Source organism: Vicugna pacos, chromosome 4 (genome assembly GCF_048564905.1).
Source record: "Vicugna pacos chromosome 4, VicPac4, whole genome shotgun sequence".
Lineage (NCBI taxonomy): Eukaryota > Metazoa > Chordata > Mammalia > Artiodactyla > Camelidae > Vicugna > Vicugna pacos.
This window is the reverse complement of record NC_132990.1, coordinates 16128964-16150326: the sequence shown is the minus strand read 5'-3', so window position 1 is coordinate 16150326 and position 21363 is coordinate 16128964.

The following is a 21363-nucleotide window of genomic DNA, read 5'->3' as shown; positions in this document are numbered from 1 at the left end:
TATTTGGCTTACAAGAAAACAAACTAAAGCAAACAAAAAACTTTTAGTGCAGTTAATAAAGCAAATCACTATGTGGAAAATTCTGACTCCGTGATACTTTGATAAAGTCAGACTAAAATTAAAACAAAATAATGTGCATTAAGACAGAGTTTTTAATTTAGTTAAATTAAAAATAAATAAAGAGTTGGACTTTTATCAAAGATTGAAGTCAAATATGCCAAGTCTTTTTATCTAAATATTTATTTGAAAAGTCTTGAAACTAAAAGAACCAAAAGAATTTCAGTCAGCATTTCTCAGGCAGGAGACGTACACATCACAGAAGCGATAACCCTCATCTCTAGGGATCACTGAGAATGCTCTCTTCCTCCAAGTAAATCCACTTTACCAAACCCTAGGAGGGTCTTATACAGCAACAGCATCCTGCCCAAAAGCGATTTTTCACGGAGACAGCTACTTTGGAAAGACGCTATAACACTGACCATCAGGAAGGAAGTATTGAGTATACAGATGAGGAAGCATAAAACTTCCCTGCTTAAAGTCAAGGTCCTACCTAGATCTCCAAATGACTTAAGATAATAATCAATATTTGTTTCATATTCTGAGCACTCTGTTCTTTTGAGAAACAGTAATGAAAGAAAGGAAAATAAATGTGCTTAGAATTTTGCACAAAAAAGCAAGAGTGAACAAAGGGTCAAAAGAATAATTCATTTCTGCATACCAGGCATTTTGTCCAATACACTAGATATCTTCCACTTGCCTCTCCAGGTTATGATTCACCCTTTTCCAACCTGTTTAGTGACCTGGGAGGCTAATTCACATGGACTGCATCTATGAGCTCCCTTGATTTCTGGTTTCCAGGGGAGGTGGATCAATGGAAGTTAAGGTCAGATGATCAGGGACAGCAGAGTGGACGTAGGAAGCTGGGAGAGAAGATGAAACAACAAGGTGAGTAAGGACCAAATTAGAAAGATGGAAAGAACTGAGAAAGATGGAGAGACCCCAAACCAGAAAGAGGAATTAAATATGATGCAGCGAGCCTAAGGGAGGCAATAAAGCAAAGGATGAGAAACTCACGAAGGAGGTTTAGCTCTCCTGGAGAGGGAAGACCTCAGCAGACAGAACAGCTTAGCCTGCATTGCACAAGGGGTGGTGCTCTACATGTGGATCTGTGTGTCTGAATGCCAACTGATATTCTCAAAAGGAGTTGGCTGAGGTGCCTTTGTTTTCAAAACAAGGTCTTGATCAGCCTCTGAGAGCTGCTTTACACACAGCCTAAGAAGCCTTGTTATATATGGGCCATAGTTGAAGAGAAATGCTTCTCTTTCCCTATTTCCAGGTGCAAAGAGAGAGCCAGAATAAATGGTTCATGAACCCACTGCATTGCCACACTTCAGGTATTCCATTTCACTATAATCTATTTAGAGATGAAGGAATCAGCAGGTTATTATGTCCAGAAAAATTGTAATGTTTTAAGATGACTGGAGATATATATCTGTACTATACTCCCTGATTTCTTCCATTCATCCCAAACCATTCTTATGATTCAAAAGCACTCACCAAATTTTACTTCAGAAGGAAAATGTCAAGTGCCAAAGACATTACATATTCCCAACATACTCCCCCAAACTTGAATGGTAAGCAGTTGTGTTCCCCCGGATGTGCATATGAAGTCTAGGAAATAAGAACATAAAATAATGACAGGAAGAAAACAAACCAAAAGCTAAAATTATCAGTGGAACTGATTAGCATATGTATAAGAGACACTTGTACAGATGCGGGATGCTTTCTTTAGAATGTAAGTTCTCAGAGCAGTGACTCTGAATCAATTTCAGAGTTGTGACATCTTATCATCACTTATTTGCCTTTTGTGATCATCAGCACCCCCTCCCAAAAGCATATGCTTAGATAAGAGGGGAAATTTTTATTCTCAAGCGTTTGCTTTTATTTTTACTCTCCTTGGGCATCACCCTAAAGGACCACACTAGTCGATACAGTTATCAGTGGTTAAGAATGCAGAGGCTTCTGCTCTTTGCCTCTTTTCTTTCCTATTGTGGATACTGTAAAACACCCACTGCCACAGCAATGAGTTTGGATAGAAGGGATTTCTTTTGCTGTAGAGAGAGCTGTTACTACAACAAAGCTTCAAGGTCCAGTTAGGATTCAAAATCTGGATAGCACCTTTTGAAACAGATCTAAATGAGGAAGGGGTGGACACTGACATACTTCTTCTATATACATTTGTATATGATTCTATTTAGGCAAATGTTATGAATCCTGAAAATCAATCTCCCTGGACGTTACTTCAATGATCCACTCACTGCAAACTCCATCATGCTAAGCTGTTTTCATGGATCTTATTGATTATTTATGTGAATGGGAAAGAAAAGCAGCCCTATATGGAACCTTTGGTTTTGCAACTTATTTACAGTATGGCTTAATCCTTTCTGTGAGATTTGATTAGAAGCTCTCTGTATGGACTGAAATTCAAGACACAATGCAGAGTAATTCAGCTTCTCTGGAGAAGGCAGGTCATCTTAAATAGGTTTCTTAGAATCAAAGCTGGAAGAGACCTTTTCTGCTGCATAGGAATACGCGTCCATAAATATATAACTTGAGACTGCATACTACACTGTGTTCCTTCCAGTGAATTTTAAATGCTCATTAATCTTCATGACCCTTTTTCCAGGTGTGTAGCCACCAGATGTTAACTGCAGTTACCAAACAAAAGTGCAGACAGAAGAAATGTTAAGTCCTAGATCATAAAATGAGCCAAGATACCCATTGCTTGATGGTTTTTCTCCATGCTCTACAGTGATTCTTTCTCTCAGGAGTAGAAGGATAGGTCTCCAAAAGGATCCTGGCAAAACTTTATCAGTAGAGTGAAGTCTCCAAGGGTGGTGTCAGCATATAACACTGATGAAACCAACCAACTGTGAGGTCTGCCTTGGAGCTAGAGAAGGAACACAAGAGGCTTGTCCACACAAACACCACCCCACAGATGGCTGTCCACATCACAGTCCAAAGACTGGGAAACACTTGTCTACGCATTAACCAAAACAAGGGATCTGTTTGGCCCATTTAGGGGGAGAAACTTACAGGGAGAAAAGGCCTTTGAATTGCCTGGTTGTTTGCACAGCTCAGGTCTGACTGTCTCGTCAAAATTGTTGACTTTGTAATTCCAAATAGATGAAGAGCCACTTTAGTTTTTATCTACAAAATTATATATGCAACCAACACTTCTGCTTCTCTCCTAGGGGAAGAAAAATGTTGAAATTCTTTAAAATTCAACTTTGCATTTCAGTCAGAGCAAAACGCAAAGACAGACAAAGCATTATGATATCGCTGCGGAGCAAATGTTTCAACTCCATTTGGAGGAAATGTCATCACTGCATATCATGTTTCCTGTGGAAGGCTACATCAGGGTAGTCAGAATGATGCCACTGAGACAAAGAGCAAAGAGAAGGGTGGACCACAAGATGGAGAAGGAGGCTCGAGGCACATATAATGAAAAAGGGAATAACCTCACAGCTAAATAGTTGACTTTTCAAAGGCAGCACAAGGGCAAAATGCTTTGTGTAAAGAGAAAATTAGTTTCCAAAGTGTATGCATTCTACAAAGAGCCAAGTTAATTATTCAAAGCAGAGGCCCATGAATTCCCACAATTTAGTCATTCTCTTCTGACACATTCAGGCCCAGCGAGCTGCTTCTTATCACTAAGACTTTGATAATTGGCTTAGACATATCAAATAAACTTTCTGGAGAATTCAGTCGTAAGCAGGTATGACATCCTAATAGGGGTTTTATTAGGCCTTTCTCTGTGCAGTAATGTATTAGCAATCACTGTGACACTCTCTGCTCTGGGGGGTTTTGGCCTTGCACATTTTTTACACTTGCTAGAAAATAAATTTATTCACGGTAGAGATCTAATCCAATACACTACTCTGTTTACCCTGGTTTCTAAAGGACCAGGCCTCTCAGAATTAATGAAAAGTGACATATACATCATAGAAGAAAATGCACTGTCTTCAGCCAGGCATAACTGAATAGCAAGAATCCCTTCTGATTCTACAAACTTGGGAATTCACTCCGTACAGCTGTGGTGTCCCTTTCCCTGCTCACACTTTTGCCTCTTATCCCATTTAGGGGGGTAAAAAAAAAAAAACCCATAACCAATAGCATGTGTGGATTAAATTTCTCCTCTTTAGCAACAACTGGAATTAAAAAAATTTTTTTCCCTGAGAAAATGTCTACTGGATATTATCTAATTTATTGCAATTTGCTCCTTTGCATTTAATATTCCTGATAACAACAACAAAAAAAAATTGAAGTCTTACAACTGTATATTTACTACTGAGAGTGAAGTTATCATTTGGGTGGCGATCACTGTGGAATAAAAATGGAGCCTACCTACCAGCAAGGCCAAACAGGGCAATGAATGATAAAATCCAGTATCTTTCTACCTTCTTTCATTCTCTTCATTTGTGTGAGAACATTACTGATGCGAAGACACATAAAGCACCAGCAAAGTATTAGCAGTTTGGTCAGAGTGAAAAACATGCTGAGATACTATTAATGTACTTTTATCCCATAACAAAGGAGAATTTAGAGAGGCCAACTTTATGAAATCTCTGTCATTTAATCATAGACGTTTTACCACCAACTCCCCACTTTCCACACTAATGAGGACAAAGGTAATGTAGAATAATACACAGGAAATCTAAGTAACTGTTGGTTTTCTGTCTCCTTCCTTATCTAAACTCTTTTTGACCTGATACATGTTCGAGTTCAGAAACATTGGCAAGGTCTAGTAACCCCTCAAAATATCTCCTCTACCTGCTGGCTGATGCTCGAAATTTCCAAATTAAACCTTTAACATGATGCTTTGTTCAGTGTTAAAGTTCAATTATTTCTGTGAAACCTATTATGTTAAAGTTTGATCAGTTATTTATGTCTTCATGAAGACCATCCAGCCCTCTCTTCTCATTCCCAAATCCTAACTCAGTAGACCTGGAGTAGAACCCAAAGAGCTATATTTTAAACAAGTTTTCTAGATAATTCTGATGTGCACTGAAGTTTGAGAGCCACTGTCTTGGTGTGAACGAGTTGAAAAGCTCTCGTGAGAACAGGCATAGAGGAAAGGAAGTGAACAGAGTTTAACTGATGACTCGTTATGCATCGGGAACTCTTCTAGGCAATCAATACATGCTATTTCATTTCATCACTACCTCCTCTATGAAGAAGCTTTTATCATTACCATTTTATAGATGAGAAAACTTAATCTCAGAAAAATTTAATAACCAGCCAAAGGTTACCTGGCTAGGAAGGCTAGCATTAGAACCCATTCCTCTAGTAACAGAAACAACGGTTATATAATATTCAAGGGCTTTCAGAGATGAAACAAATGGTGATGATGCTATCTTACTGATTATATATTCTGAGCTAGGCAATGTATTAGGCATCTTCCATATACGGCCTAACTAGATTCTTACAATTACCCTTTGAGATAATTAATATTAATACCATTTTATATATAAAGAAACAAAATCTTGAAGATGTTATGTAACTTGTCCAAGTACACACTCCTGTATTATATAAGTAGAGAAGTTAAAATTCAAAGCCAGACGCTGTGCTCATTTCCGTAGACACTGTTATGACAGTCCTTAGAATCTAAGGGGTGAAGATGGTATCTTTGGTAGGCAAAATAATTTCCCTTCAGAGATGTACCTAATCTTCAGAACCTGTGAATATGTTAGGTTTTATGGCAAAGGAGAATTAAGATTGCAGGTGGAATTCAAGTTGCTAATCAGTTGACCTTCAGATAGAAGATTATCTGGGCTCATCCAAGCAGGGTCAATGTATCACAAAGTGTGACAGGGAAGCAGAGAGAGAGAGAACCAGACAGATGGCAGCATGAGAAGAACTCATGTTGGCTTTGAAGACAGCCAGGAGCCAAGGAGTGCAGCCTCTGAAAGCTGGAAAAGACAAGGAAATCGGTTCCCCTAGAGCCTCCAGAAGGAATACAGCCCTACTGACACCTTGATTTTAGCCCAGTGAGACTCATTTCAGATTTCTGACTTCCAGAACTGTGAGATAATAAATCTGTGCCATTTCAAGACACTAAGTTTGTGGTAGTCTGTTATATCAGCAACCAGAAACCAATATAGAATCCCTCCAAGTCAGAGAGAGAATGGAGACTTGCTCCACAATGGTGTTAAGATTTAGCCTTGCCAAATTTAGTTGAGTGTCTGATACACGTATCATGGTCATCGTTGGTGGCAGATGCCCTCGGTTACCCACTGAACAACCATCTCTTTCCTTCTCTTCTGCTTTACAGAACCTCAGTTCAGGTTGGCTCTTAGGCAGCCAGGTGCTTCAGGAGACACAGCCACATCCAAGGCTCAGTGGATGCTTTGATTAATCTTAGCTAATTGTGTTTGTTCTAAATTTTCTCTTACCAGTAAGTGATTTGGAAGAGGAACTACAATACAATCCTGACAAGAGGAAAAGGGAAAGTCTGAAGAAAGGCTTCTGGAAAAGTTTTCCTGTTCTTCAAAAGGTCCATGAGGAAAGACTGAACTTTCTCTTTCTGGACTTTGGATGCTGTTCTGGGTGCCTGAAGGTGTTGTAGACAGCTGGCACCGATTAGGAGACAAGCCTGATGACAAAACACACTATGAGCAGAAGAGTGGAAAAATGGAAAGTATGTGGGGCTTTGGATGATACCTTTAAGCCATTGCATTAGCCAACTCTGAAATCTGCCTAATTCTAAACTTCTTTTTTATCAGATAATAAGTGGACCCTAATCCCCAATATAAAATTCTTTGGCAAACTCAACAGAAACCCTTTGGCTTGTGCATAGGGGACCAAAGGGAATCTCCAAAGTTGAATCCCACTTCTATCCTTCTACTTGGGAAAAAAAGAATTCAGTGGTGCCAGGTACACACAGGTAGGAAGGAAGAGGCGAATATTGGGTAGACTGGGCTTCTGCCAGCAGGAGATGGCCTCCTGAAGTCACACAGGAGATGAAAGCAGAAGAGAGTCACATCTATGTGATGATCTTTTAATGCAGAGAGACTCACTGGCCTAATCAGTGTCATAAAATCTGAACAGTAAAATTAGCAACTCCTCTTCCAAAGGAAGGGACAACCAATGCAGAGAGAGAGAGCTGGGAGAGGAGTAGAAGAAAAGTTTCTTCTCAGAAGACCTCCATATCTAGTCTTTGACCATCTAAGGCTTTCCTTTTATAAGGTGCTTAATACTGTACCACTCTTAAAACTTAATGCAAGTTTCATTCATAACTGATTTTTATTTTCCCCTGTGTCTCGGTTCTTCTCTTATGAACTCTTATATTTATAAGCATTTATTTCCCATGGCTCTGCTAAAAAATGAAAAATCATAATCACAACTAAGTCCAGACAACATGCAGAATAATAATGCAGTTTAAATCCTTACTAGAGTGCTACTTCATTATACACAGATGGTGTCTATGGAGTGGTTAGCATACTCATGGGAAGAAACTGCAGGCCTCACTGATTTTTTGGCATAACTTCACTTTGGGGGATTCAGTGAGAACTTTTTGTCCTCCACAAATTCAGGTACCCCAGAGGTCACCAGTGTGTGGTTTGATCTCTATCCTAAACCACAAAAGAGGTCAAGAAGATTGTATGCTCCAAGAGATATCCAGGCTCCTCCCTCAGGTCTCACCAGCCATGTCCGGCTCTTTTCTCAATGTCCACGAAAGCTCATTTTCTTATTTCTACTTTCTTTTCATCACAATTTTCTCGCAGATGAACGGCTAAAACAAATAGTCACCAATCTTCCTCAATCTTCTTCTAACTTCCCTTTGCAGAGTTAGATCATATTACTGAGGACTTCACTTTAACCAAATGCTTTTTCTTAACACATTCTATTGTAACCCATTAAACAACTTCCATGTTCTCACCTCTGTGCTTTCCCACTCTGTTCTTTGTAATGCCTAGCATATTAGGAATAAAAACATCCTTGCAGATGATCCAAAATTTACTCATTTTCACCTGTGGAAATTTAGTCCCAGAATTACTGGAACCAGAGAACACAGTGTGCAGTAAGCCTTTGCTATGTAACAAACCACCCCAAAACTTAATGACTTAGTATTTTTTTTATGATTTTGTGGGTTAGTGGGGCAGTTCATCTGCTGATTTTCGCCTCGGTCAGTTCCTCATTCAGCTGCAGGTTCAGCTGAACTAGGCGGTGTAAGAGGACCTCCCTCACATGTGGAAGTTGGTACTGTTGTAGGCAGGGGTGCCTTGGTCTTCTCCAGGGGCTCACCCTCCAGCAGACTTCTTTATATGGTGGTCTCAGGACAGTGGTCCATGAAGATGAAAAGTAGGAGCTATAAGCCTTCATGTGGCCTAGACTCTGGAACTCAAACATTATTACTCCCACTGCATTCTACTAGTTAAAGCAAGTAACAAAGCCAGCCCAGGTTCAAGGGTGTGCTGAAATAGATTCCAACTCTGGGTGAGTGGAGCAACAAAGTCATGTTGCAAAGTGGAATGCATTCCAGGATGAGAAGAATTATGGCCACTACACAATCTTTCACACAAGACAAGAGCTAGACCAGTTATCAAGTGGTACTGATAACAGAATCCATGGAACCCTGGACAAGGCTTCCTTAGAATACTTCTGCCTAGGGACAGCATAGGATCCATGTATTGAATATACCAAGAAGCAGCCAAGAAGATCATCACAAAGCTGATTTAATGAGAGAAAGTTTCAGTGTACTTTCAAAGGGCAAAACAACATGACACACTACGCCTGAGGGAAAGGCAGGGAGATGGTTATACAGACAGCTCTACCCATGTTGGCAGTAACTCAGGGCAGTGCCCATGTTCCTGAGTCTGGTCATCTGCTTTTTACACCACCAAATTCAACTGTCAATACGCCAAGAGATGATGAGAATCCTGGAGCCTGAATCATGCTAATCAGACCCATGCAAATCAGACCATGCTAATCAAAGGAATAGTTCTTGTATAAAGAAGATTGCCCTAATTTGTAAAGATAAAGAGTCCATTAGAGGATTTGGCTGCTTGAGTTCCTACTGTAAAGCAACAAGAAGGTCCAACCTGTATCTAAAACATAACTTAGTAAGAATAGGCTCCTAGTCAGGGTAGCCATGTGGCAGAATGAAAAGATGATCGGCTGAGTTCACATTGTCCTTGTCAACTACTACCTCTGAGGCCTTTGGCAACCTCTCTCTTTAGAAAAACTTCTCTATTTCCATTTCTGTTTTTTCATCTGTAAAATAAGCATAATTGTGTTTACCTCACAGAGTTGCTGTAAGAACAAGAAAAAGTCCTAGTAGCACACAATAAATAGTAATTATTCAAAATAACTATAAAGTGCTTAACACTGTTGTAACACATTGTTAAATACATGCTTTGTTTTGGATAACACCAAGATCTAATTGCTGGGTCAGACAGTGAAGATGTTCTATCCCCTGAACTCACAGGGCACTGTTAACATGTAAAGAAATCCAGACGAACATTTAAAGCTTTGCATGAGTGCCACCTCCTTTATCAAACCTCCCTGGACATCTCCTATGTTCCCATTCTTATATTACTATACAGTTGTTTGTAAGAGACTTGGAAGCAGAGAGAGAAATACACTACAGGTACAAATCAGTCTCACAATTTTCCATGGCCTGGATGGAACGTATCTCACCGAGGGCTGAGAAACAATTCAGCTGATCTCCCAAGGATGAAGATGTCACTAATGAAGTTTTATTGTATAAAGCTACAATGACAGTCTTAATAACAACCACATTGGAGGCAATTTGCCCATCTTAACACTAACATATTGCAATTAAAAGTTTAGATTAATTTCCCACCATGATTTCAGAGAAGGCGGATCGATGCTCTGTGGAATAGAATGGAAGTACAAAGCTAGAGTGAGGTGGGAAAATGCATGCTTTTCTTAAAAATAAAAAAATGTTTAAAATAATAGTATTTCAACTCTAGTTCCTTCATTTCCCCCATTTTCCCCAAATAATTAACTAGATAATGTATTGTTCCTTCTTTTATTCTCTTTCAACAGTTCCTCTCACTCATAATCTTGCTGAAATAACAGACCACGCCAATCATTTTGATGATCCCTTACTGCAGGAAAGAGTTACTCAGAGCGCTCAGTCTTTACAGAGTTACTACTATCTGAGTATTGCAAATTCTTTCTCTCTTTGGCAAATGAGGAAAAGGAACCTCTGGTGCTCCAAGCCTCTAGGGGTTAAGAGACTAAATCATGATCACGTGGCTGGTAGATTGTAGCCTCAGTACAAACTATCCAGGATGTCTAACTCCCAGTCTGATCTCTTCGTTTAAATAAACATTTTCTAAGTCAAGAGTAAAATGGATAATTTCTATATTGTTTTCATTCCTCCTGTAGAGCAATCTTTATTTTGCTTCAATAAATCCAGAACTTTTGAAAGAATAACTTGGTTTTCCAACTAGAAGAGAAAAAGTTGAACTAAATTCTACATTGGCAGAGATCTAGGAAACACACCATAATGATTAAGAGCATGGGTACCAGCAAGCACCTGGGTCCAAATTCTGGCTAAGCCATATACTAGTGTGACTCCCTAAGCCTCACTTTTCTCATCGGTAAGATGTGAAAGTATTAGAACATACCATGAGATAATCATAAAAAGTGCCAGCTGCTTAGCCAATATTCAATAATAACTTTAAACCATAGTTATTAAATGTGTTCTCTGTATCTGATATTCTCAAATATATCAAATAAGAAAACATATTTCAGTTGTTTAAGCAGCAAATCTGTTAAGCAGAGTTCATGCCGGTCTCTAGAGTCAAGAGTCATCTTACTGCTGGAACAGTAAGTCACCTGTTGCCAGGCACAGGGAATTAGGCTTACTTTAAACAATGGAAAAGGAAAATGTTCCTCTGTGCATTTTTGTTTAATTTCAAATATACAGTCAGAGAGGCAAAGAAAATTCTATCTATCCAAAAAAAAGCACATATTATATCTAGTAGAAGGTCAGCCTTGTGGTTTCAGTCATTCAATGTTATATGCATATACTAATTTATGAAGGTACATTCTGTTGATTAAAATAAAATGACTTTTCTTGGCAGTCAAGTGCAGGAAGACAAATATCAAATCTCAGTGGCTACACTTCCAGCTGTTTTGCAAACAGAGATAAAAGATAATCCCTGACTAAATAGCATCACTTTCAAGATAAAAATCAACTTTCAAGTGCACTGTATTGAATAGGGGAAGCCAGGTTTACTCAAAAAGTGTCCAATAATTGGGGTTGAATAATATTTATTAGAAGAACTTGTGCACCACGTTGAAATTGACAAGAGCGGTGCTTTTTGGCACAGCATGATGCTAATATTTGTAATTAAGGAAAAACTTACAGAGCATCTGCAATGCGAGTGCTTAGTTTGGCTAATCTCTTTGCAAGTAAATTTACTGGGCTTCATCATTTTCGGTATCTAACCAAAGACACACACAAAAAATTCTAAATGTCACATGGCATCACCTCACTTCATAAACCTTTAGGATTTCTAAGCTGTATCATCACTTTTGGAATTATCAGTATCATTACTAGCACTTTCCCCATCTGCATTAACACCCTCACCTCTATCACCAGCTCTGCTCCCAACTCACTATCTTCACCTCTACAACTTTCATTTCTACTTCCCCCACCACAAACACCATCAGTTCTACCAACAATGTTGCCAACTCTACCACCACCATTCATCATCCCCATATCTATCTCCACATTTCCTTTACCATCACGACCAGGTGTGCTATCCCCTCTCCATAATCTTCTCTAGTACACTTGCCATCACATCCAGCACTCTTATGGTCACTAATATTGTTCTTCACAGATGTCTAGTTTATCAAATGCCATAGACTCTCACGGTTTCCCCTTCCACAAGCCTGTGGAAACTGTCAAACTGGGACAAGTGGCAATACTCCAACTTAGTCATTTAGCAGTTAATCCATTTATATACATATGGATTGACCAAGCTCAATTTCTGCTGAACTACTCACATTTTAGGGTAGAGAACAATGTGCAAATAAGCAGACCCTTTTTATTTTTATTTTTTTATATAGCCACTTTACCACTGCCATTTTGACGTCATGGATTTTTCAACATGGCCACCATTTTTTTAAAACTCACCCACTCCTCATCCCATCCCTGACCATCACTTTACAACATATCCCTGACAGTGGGATTCAGCAAGAGTGTGTTACTCAGGTATAGGATAAAACTAAAGAGTTTACACATTTTCTAATAGTTTTAATAAAAGCAGAAAGTTTAGTGATAAAAACATACTTCAATCAAAGGAGCCACATCAAAATCACAGTCAAGAAATCTTTGGGATCAGAAGGCTTATACTGAAATGCCACTATGAAAAACCTTCATTCACATGTAGACCATTGACAATAAAATGTATTAAACATTATGACACCAATAATGCATTTTCCTGAAAAATATGTTCTCCAAATTATTTTTTTCTGATGACAAAGTACACAGACTCATATATAAAATGTTCTCATGTCCAACTGCAATTTGTTAATGTGAAAAAAAAAAGATCAACTAATATTTCTCAGGTCAATCACCATCCTCATGCATTACAGCCAAAAACACCATAACTTAAAGAATCAATAATAAATCAAAAGTGTTGCAGTGTAAAAAGTTATTATCTGATGAGAAGCAGATGGAAGATTTAGAAAATCTGGGGGGAAAAAAATCTTTGGTTGATGCTAAAGAACAATTAGACTGGATATCCCCTGGCTTTCCCTAACCCCAGTCTAGTCTCTACCTTTTTTTTGTTCTGTGTCCCAGGAGGTTGAACCTTGCTGATTACATCATCTGGCTTTCTTGCCAACTGGCTTCTCGTTGGATCCAGCCAATAAGAGACTGCAGAAAGAGAAGCTGAGGTCTCTCTCTCTCTACTCCTCAACAGCATCAGTCTCTGTTCCTCTGTCCTCCTGTAATCGAGCAGGACTCTGTCAGGCCTTTCAGGGTCAGACCCCTTCCCCATATCCTCTGCAGTAGCTCCTCTCTAAGGCACCCAGATAATAGTATCTCATATATATTTCCTGAGCTTTTCAGATGCTTAAAAATTACCACCAAAGGGAAAAAATGAACTACTCAGTGATAGAGAATGTGTGACCCCACACCTTCTGGTGCATAGGGGTTGGTGTTGACTGCCCTGTTACCTCCACATCAACCAGTCAGAGAACTGTGCACAAGGTAATCTCGTACCCTGCGACCCACCCCTTCCCCTTAACTGGTTTTTAACTATGTTTTGCTGAAACCATTTGGGGAATTCAGAGTTTTCTTGGGCATGACCCACTTCGTCCTCCTTGCTGGGCGCTGCCATAAACCTTTCTCTGCTCCAAACTCACGTTTCAGTTTATTTGGGCACAAGCTGCAGTGGGCATACAAACTTGCCTTCACTAACACTCCCACTACCACGGCTCTAGTCCAGCAGCCTCTCCTTGTGGTTCTAGTTGTTACTAGACTACACAACACTTTCCTTCCTTTGTTCTTTTGGTCCTTTGGTAACAATTTCCCATTGTTGCTAGCGTCTAAGTTCCTCAACTGTACTAAACCTGCCTACACATATGAAAGTAACCACTCCATCAGGGTTCCGAAATATGAGCTATCTGGGATGAATCCTATCTCCTGAGAGCAGCCTGATTGAAACAGTAGTAAAGAGAAGACATGATCCTTAGTTATGCAGCTCTTTTAAATATCTTGAAAAGAGGTCATCACCAAAAACCTGGTAGGTAGGTAAAACAGCTCAATAGTCTGCCAAAAACCAGCACTAAGGAAAAGAAACAGGCAAGAGGTTTTTTCCTAGATGTATCTATTTCTGCACTTTCAGCTCCATCCCCTGACCCTGAGAATATAGAAAACAAATAAAGGGAAACTTAACATGACATTCTGATTTGCTCACCTTAAGCTACAGGATAGGAGGCAAAGATTCCCGGCAGGGTTCTATTGAGGTGGAGAAGAGTGTGTAATTAGAAAATCCTTCATCAAATCTCTTGAGCATCTAGTAATGGCACAGAAGGTACAAAAAAGCATAGGTAATATCAATAATCTCTTCCATTTTTATAGTACTAGAGTTTCCAAAATGCTTTTATATCCTTTATATTATTTGACTTGAATATTGTATAATTAGGAAGTCAACCCCTAAGAGTCTGAATGGAGAAGGCAAACGTAAGAGGATAAAGAGAGCACTGAAAAACAGCTATATAATAAAAAGTAAATAACATTTGGAGAGCAGGTATACAGGGCAATCTCATCTAATGCAATTGTTCGAATTCTTTTTTAAAAGTTGACCATAAAGCAATTTTCTTTTAATCAAAATATATTTTTCCATTGACTTACATTACAAAATCAAAGATGTGTTCCCCACAGGAAATATTTTAGCTCTAAGTCTAAATAAAAATCACATTTAACAATGCAACAAACCCCTTTAGAGTCAGTTATCTAAAGTAAAAGCTGTAGTTTTCTGACAAAACAATTATTACACTCAAAATAATTCAGAAAATGCAAATAAAGTCCCCAGAACAATACTACCTTAAGGATAGATCCACAGAGAGGCAAGGTCACAAACAGAGGCTTCAATATAAGGCAGCCTGTGATATTGTGATTTATAATAAGAAATACATATATTTGCTCTTCCTCCCATTCCTGGCACAGAATTCTTAAAACCCTTGGAATTTGTTGGCGGAGGTCATCGAGAGGAAGTGACCTCCACTTGAACTGTGACCTGGACATAGGCAATTGGAGGCTCCTTACCCACTTTACCTATCCTTGGAATGTACGTTCCACTCACCATTCCCACAGCTGGAGTCATTTTCACAGATGCAGCCTTGACAGAGCCCTGTGTTGCTGAGACCATCTGCATAGCATATATGACTGAACCCTGTAAAGGCCCCTATATGAACTTTAAAGATTCTGGCAGGCTGCCCCAAAGATCTACTCAGCTTGAAGCAGCATGAGACAAGCCTCGTTTGTAAATTTCCTTGCTTATTTCAACCACCACCTATCGTTCTGAAGTGGCCTACCTCTTTCCTCCATCTTTCCTTGTGTACCAACAATTCCCTAAGTGATAAGAGCAATAGAGGTGAAAAGGGGCCCTTTTTTGTTATTTGTAACAAGCCCCTTTCAAACACAACTGAGTTTACTGTAATGAGGTGACTTTCAGAAACCAAAGGGGGCTGGTTGCCAAGGGAACAGCCACATGAACTTTCAGCCCCACCCCTACAAGCCCCCACCCCTCACCCCTGATGTGGGGCATAGTTTGAAGGACCCTCAAAAGGTGCCACTCAAACCTTTCCTCCACTGCTATTCCAGATTAATAGAGTAATCGTGAACGTTTCAGATTCTTTTTCTTTTCCCAGTGGAAATTTTAAAAGATATTGAGGGTAGTCATTGAAATACATGTACTCACACCTTCTCCAGTGTACTTATTTTCTAACTTCACATAAAATCATTAACCTATGTTCACTATACAAAGTGAAATGTAAAGAATAAATTCGAATGATAGCAAAATTATCTATCCCAGTGTTGTAAGTAAACCTTGAAAACCTAACAGATTTAAGGATGTTACAGAATGATGGAATCTACATTATTTGAGAAAGTAATACTTTAGGTATTATTAACAATATAATTTGAATTGTATAAATAATTAATTGCAATTAATCCCAGGATTAAATTGTCACCATTAAAACTAGCAAATGTTCTTACCTAAAAAAAAAAAAAAAAACAAACTTTCCTACGCTGCTGACTGGCATTTCATTCCTGGTTAACATTCCTTTAAGTTAAATACTCCTTTCTCTCAGAGTCTTCTTTTAAATAGGAAACAGCCTTCAAAAGGTGAACTTGTTATCCCGTAGAAGCCATATTCTCCAAACTATCATCTTTGGGCCATCTACATTAGAATCACCAAGGATGCTTATTTAAAAATATACATTTTTATCCCGACCCTAGGCCTTCCAAGTCAGTATACCAGAGATTGGTCTAGGAGCCTGAATCCTAACCAGCTCCCAGAGGCATGTTAACACTTGAAAACCACTACTTGGCATGAATGAGGTTATCAAACCCTTTCCCTCAGCCAAAAAAGGGAAGACTGCTATCCTATCCTCACTGGCCTATCCTGTGTCTGTTTTGTTCTCTGGGTGCACAAGAGTTCTTTCTTCTTTGAGATGATGAAGCCCTACAAGGATGCAATCACATTATCCTCCAGCTGTAAGGGCTTTACAGTTTGTAAAGCATGTTTTTATTTACTCCCTTTTTTCATCTTCACAGCAGTCCTGTAAGGATTATTTTTATACTGATTTCCTATGCGAAAAAAAGAGATGGATTTTCAGAGAAATTAAGTATCTTTCTCAAGGTTACACAGAACTGAGATTCAAACCGTATCTTCCAAGGCTAATTCTCATGTTCTGAGTCTGGCTTGTAACACTTGAAAAGTTAAACAGCCCTTAAAAGGGGGTGGAGGGAGAGGGTAAATGAGACTTAGACTGAAATCTCAAATAATCAAAAGATGAGAGCACAGAACAGGAGTGAAAAATTCTTATGTTGGACATTTACAATTCAAAGTAAATTGCCCTGACTCTCCATAGCACAGTTGGATTGTAATACCACAAAAACACTTGACTCTAATCAAAGGCCAACAGAACACTGGTTGTTCTCAGTCATTTGATTTCACACTAAGCTCTAAGGATCTTTTCTCAGTCTAATGTGGAATTCTGTATGTTCTGCTGTGGACAGAGCACAGTGAAACAGGCTATATTCTGGCTCAGAGAAATATAATCTTTTTAATCTAACTTTTATCAAGCAAAATTGTAAGCATGCACAGGTGTTACTGAATCCAAGCGTGTTCTGCTCACCACACGACAGGCCAATAAAACAGGAGATGAGGTGTTGGGGCAAGGAATAATGACCTTTGTTTGGAGAGCCAGCAGACCTGAGAAGATGGGGAACTAATGCTCTGGAGAGCCATCTTACCCAAGTCAGAATCCAGGCTCCTTTTATACTAAGAACGGGAGGGGATGTGGTTGGTTGTTGCAAGCTTCTTGGTGTTGGAATCCTTTGTTCTTGCAACTGTCCATGTAGGTCAGGTCACGGTGTCCCTGGAAACCTTCTGTAAACCTCCAACAAGACAAGTGATATTTTCTGTTCTGCAACTTTTTATCTTTATATGAATGGGAAAGTGTTACACCCTTAAAGGTCAGAGCTTTGAGAATAGGCTGTCCTGTACATTTCAGGCTATAGGTGACATTCTTTTACAAAAGGTACAGAACTATCATGACTAAGCACAGGAAACAGAGCTTAAAGGAACAGATGTAATATGGAGTCAGATTTGTTCTTTCCTATTACACAGGCAGATGAATTAGTACAATGATCCCACAAGTATCCATCACCTGGCTTTAATAATTATCAAGACTCTGCCATTTTTGAAAAGAAAGTAGTCTTAAAAAACATCCTTTTAAAATCATATCACAATATACAAATTCAGAATTCCCCACTGCAAATCTCAAAAGATTTCTGAAATAAAGAAGTGAATATGTATATTAACAAATAAATGGACACACACACAATACATACTTTTAAAGGGAATAAATTGTTTCCCTCGTGGGGATGCATACAAAATGCCTGCTTATGGCTCAAAAATGTGTGCGTTTTCACAATCTGTTTGATGGCAGGCACTAATGGTCAGAAAAAATAAAATTTAGTCCTTACAGTCTGTCCTGTCTTTAAGCAAAATGTGTGCCATTTACTTGGGAGCTATATAACAGATGTGGATTTAAAAAGAAGAGACCAGTTACAAAGCACCGGGGGAAAGCTGTGCAGATGTCCCTGTTTTGAATGTGTTACTATGCCGGTCCAATTTGTCTCAATACAAGTGATCTAGGACTTCAGGAAACAGCTCCAGATTATAGATCACCCACACCCTTTAAAGGCCTTACATTACAAAAAAGAAAAAGCACTCTTAAACCTAGCCATTAAGGCACATAGAGTGGTGTCCTGGACACATTAAATCTGATAAATAAGATGGAAGGAGGTGAATGCTTGCGGGACCTCCATGTAAAGATATATAATACAAAGGCAGGTGTGGACAGCCCTTAGCCCTTTGTGGGAAGCCAATTTCTAAGATCTCCTTGTGGAAAAAAGCATTAGATAAGTTCATCACATCAGAAGCCTGAAACAGCTTCATTGTTATAAAGATGAAAAAGCATTCATTTTTGCTTTCCTAGAGGTGTAGCTTTCAATACATCCACTAGCTAGCACACATTACGTGACTGTTTTGTGCCAAGCACTCTACTAGATCCCTTATATATGAAGATCATCTCAATGTATATAACCCTTTGTGATAAGTGTTGCTAATGGATTTCAGAGATGAGGAAGCTGAGATTCGGGTACCAGTAACTTGACATACAAAGTGGCTGATTCAGGATCTGCATTTAGTTCTTTTCGGTTGCAAAGTTTTTTTCTCTCATAAACAGTAGGTGTCAGTGTCATTGATATAATCCTTTTTAGGACAATCTAGCAATATGTATCTCCTTGCTAAAGCAAGTCCTTTTCTAGAAATTAGATCTGTGGGAAAAACTGACCAAGTTCCAAAGCAGTATATACAAAGAGATCCACTGCAGTGTTATTTACAATATAAAAAAAACTGGCAACCATCAAAGTGTCCGCTGAGACTGAAAAAATTCATTTTGATAAATCCATATGCTGAAATAGTATATATGTTCCAAAAATTCAAAGTAAGGTATATATTGATATATAACCTCTACTTAATTTGAGGTGAAAAAAGCAAATTATAAAAGATCATTATAATAGAATTATGCATGTGTGTATGTGTGGGTGTATGTGTAGGTATTAGAAAAATACGCAACAAATTTGTCAGTGGTTTCTGTCTCTTTGAATTATTTAAAATTTAGAACAACTTAAGTATCAGATAAAAGGGCTAAAATGTTCCCATTTGAAATACTAAATCCCTGCTTTTTTCCTCTCAGAAGTCAAACTTCTGGTACAGTCCAGCTCAGATTTTGACAGTGGCATCAAATGATATTTTGTGGGAAAGGAATGGTTTGTCTTTATTCAGATGTTATCTAATTTACAAAGCCTTCTCTGACCACTGGAGGCAGAAATAGATGCTCCCTCTCTGGACTCCCAGGACATCCTGGGAGCATACATTCGTCATTAAAACAGTTATCTCACTCTGTAAACATTTGGGTTGTAATATGTACATCTGTCCCCCTCATTTGTCTCTGAGACCCTCAAAAGCAGAAACCACATTTCTTTTATCTGGCACATGACATACATTTTGCATATGCTTGATGAATGAGTAAGTGAGGGAAGGAAAGAAGGAAGGAAGAGAACGAAGAGGGAGGGAGGGAGGAAAGGAGGATTGATGGATGACTTTTAACTTCAAACATCGGGTGATGTGTTCAAAGCCCACACCGCTAAACCATGGTAGCCCGTTATGAATTAATTCATCAAAGCCTGAGCTGAAGGTATTGTGTTGAAAGCCCTGGGTCATGAAGAGAACAAGGGTTGGGAGTTAGACAATGGACATAAGTCCTGGATTTCCCACTTAGAAGTTTTGTGAGAAAGTCTCTTCATCTCTGAATCTTAGATTCACCACGAATGAAATGGGGGAGATAATACTGACTTTTCAGATTTGCTGTGAGGACAAAATTAGATAAAATATGCATAATGCCAACACACAATAGACAGTCAATAAATATTTGCTGTCATCACTATTACACAGCCTAAGTGAAGAGTTTTTGCACTAAGAGTGGCTCATAGGAGCACAAGAGTATAAAATTAAGGATAATTTTTCATATCCTTAATGATATTCACTTAAGTTCCAGCACTGATCAGTTCCTGGAACAGTAATGTCCCCAAAGCCTCCAAGTGGTCAGATGGATCTCCTAAGTAATCTGTCTTATGCGGCACTGACCACTTTGACTTGTGGGCAAGGAAGAATGTCACAGATGTAAAGTGTACCCCAACGCCGAAAGCTGAAGTCTTTGGTGACCTCTTGGTTTCATGTGATCAAAGAAATTTTCTGATTTACAAAAACAAACAAACAAACAAAAAATGAAGATATTAGGGACTCAGATACATTGTTGGTGAGAGTATTTCTTGGGGAAGGGAGGAAGGCAAATGGACAGTATCTATTAAGGTGTCAAATATGTATTACCCTTTGACTCAACAATTTTTCATCTAAGAACTATCCTACAAAAGCACCTGCAAAAATGTGCAATTCTCCATGAACAGTGTGAAACACCATTTGCAGTAGTAGAAAACCAGCAACAACCCAAATCAGTAGGGATATGGCTAAATAAATTATGATACAACCCTCCAGTAGTATACACTGCTGCTGTTAAAATGAAATCGATCTATGTATACTTCCATGCTAAAAATGTGTCCGGTACATAAACAAGCGAAAAAAAAATCAAATTGCAGGGCAATATGAACCCAATTCTGTTTAAAAAATTGTAATTTTTGTATATACATAAGAAAAACCTAGAAAAATGTGTTCAAAACTATTCCGTCTTAGGGTAATGAGGGGACTTGAACTTTCTACTATATACAATGCCTTATTGTTTATATATTACAAATGAACATGTATTACTCTGATAATTAAAACATAAAAATGTTACTTTTTAAATATAAGCTGTTAATGGGAAGGAAGGTAAAATATGGGACAAAATATGACTTTGTTAAGGTCTTAAACTACCCTTTTTGATGATTCTAGTCCCCAGTGCCCTTTGACCATTAGCCAGAGAATTGGCTGTGCTCTATAACTATGTTAGCTAACCTGATAGGTCTGACTGATGGTAAACGGGACAAGAGGCCATCCAGAGTGATATTTTTTTCTTTTTTTCAAAATGAACAAAAGCCTAATATACAACCTGGCTGTGAAATATGTAATTGGAAAAAGTATTGCCCCTTGGTTAAAGAAGTGACCTCCAATGGGCAATAATTTCTCTAGATTGAACATTTTGTTACAATTGTCCACAGAAACTTAAAGAGGTTATTTCCTTGATCTGCAGGGCATTCGCTTTCTCCTGTAAGCATCCCACAGTGTGATGTATATACCCTACATATAGAAGATTAATAGTATTTCTCTAGTGCTTTTCCCCTGAACTTCTCAATACAAGTGGTGTTCGTGGAAATGATTTGATCTGAATCACTTTTGAGCACCAGCACTGAAGCATCCCTAGCTGTTCTTCCTGCTTCCTTCCACTACTGCTGCATATTCTTTCTTTTAAAAAAAAAAATCACCCCTACTCACTTACAATCAAAAATGCAAATAAAAAATA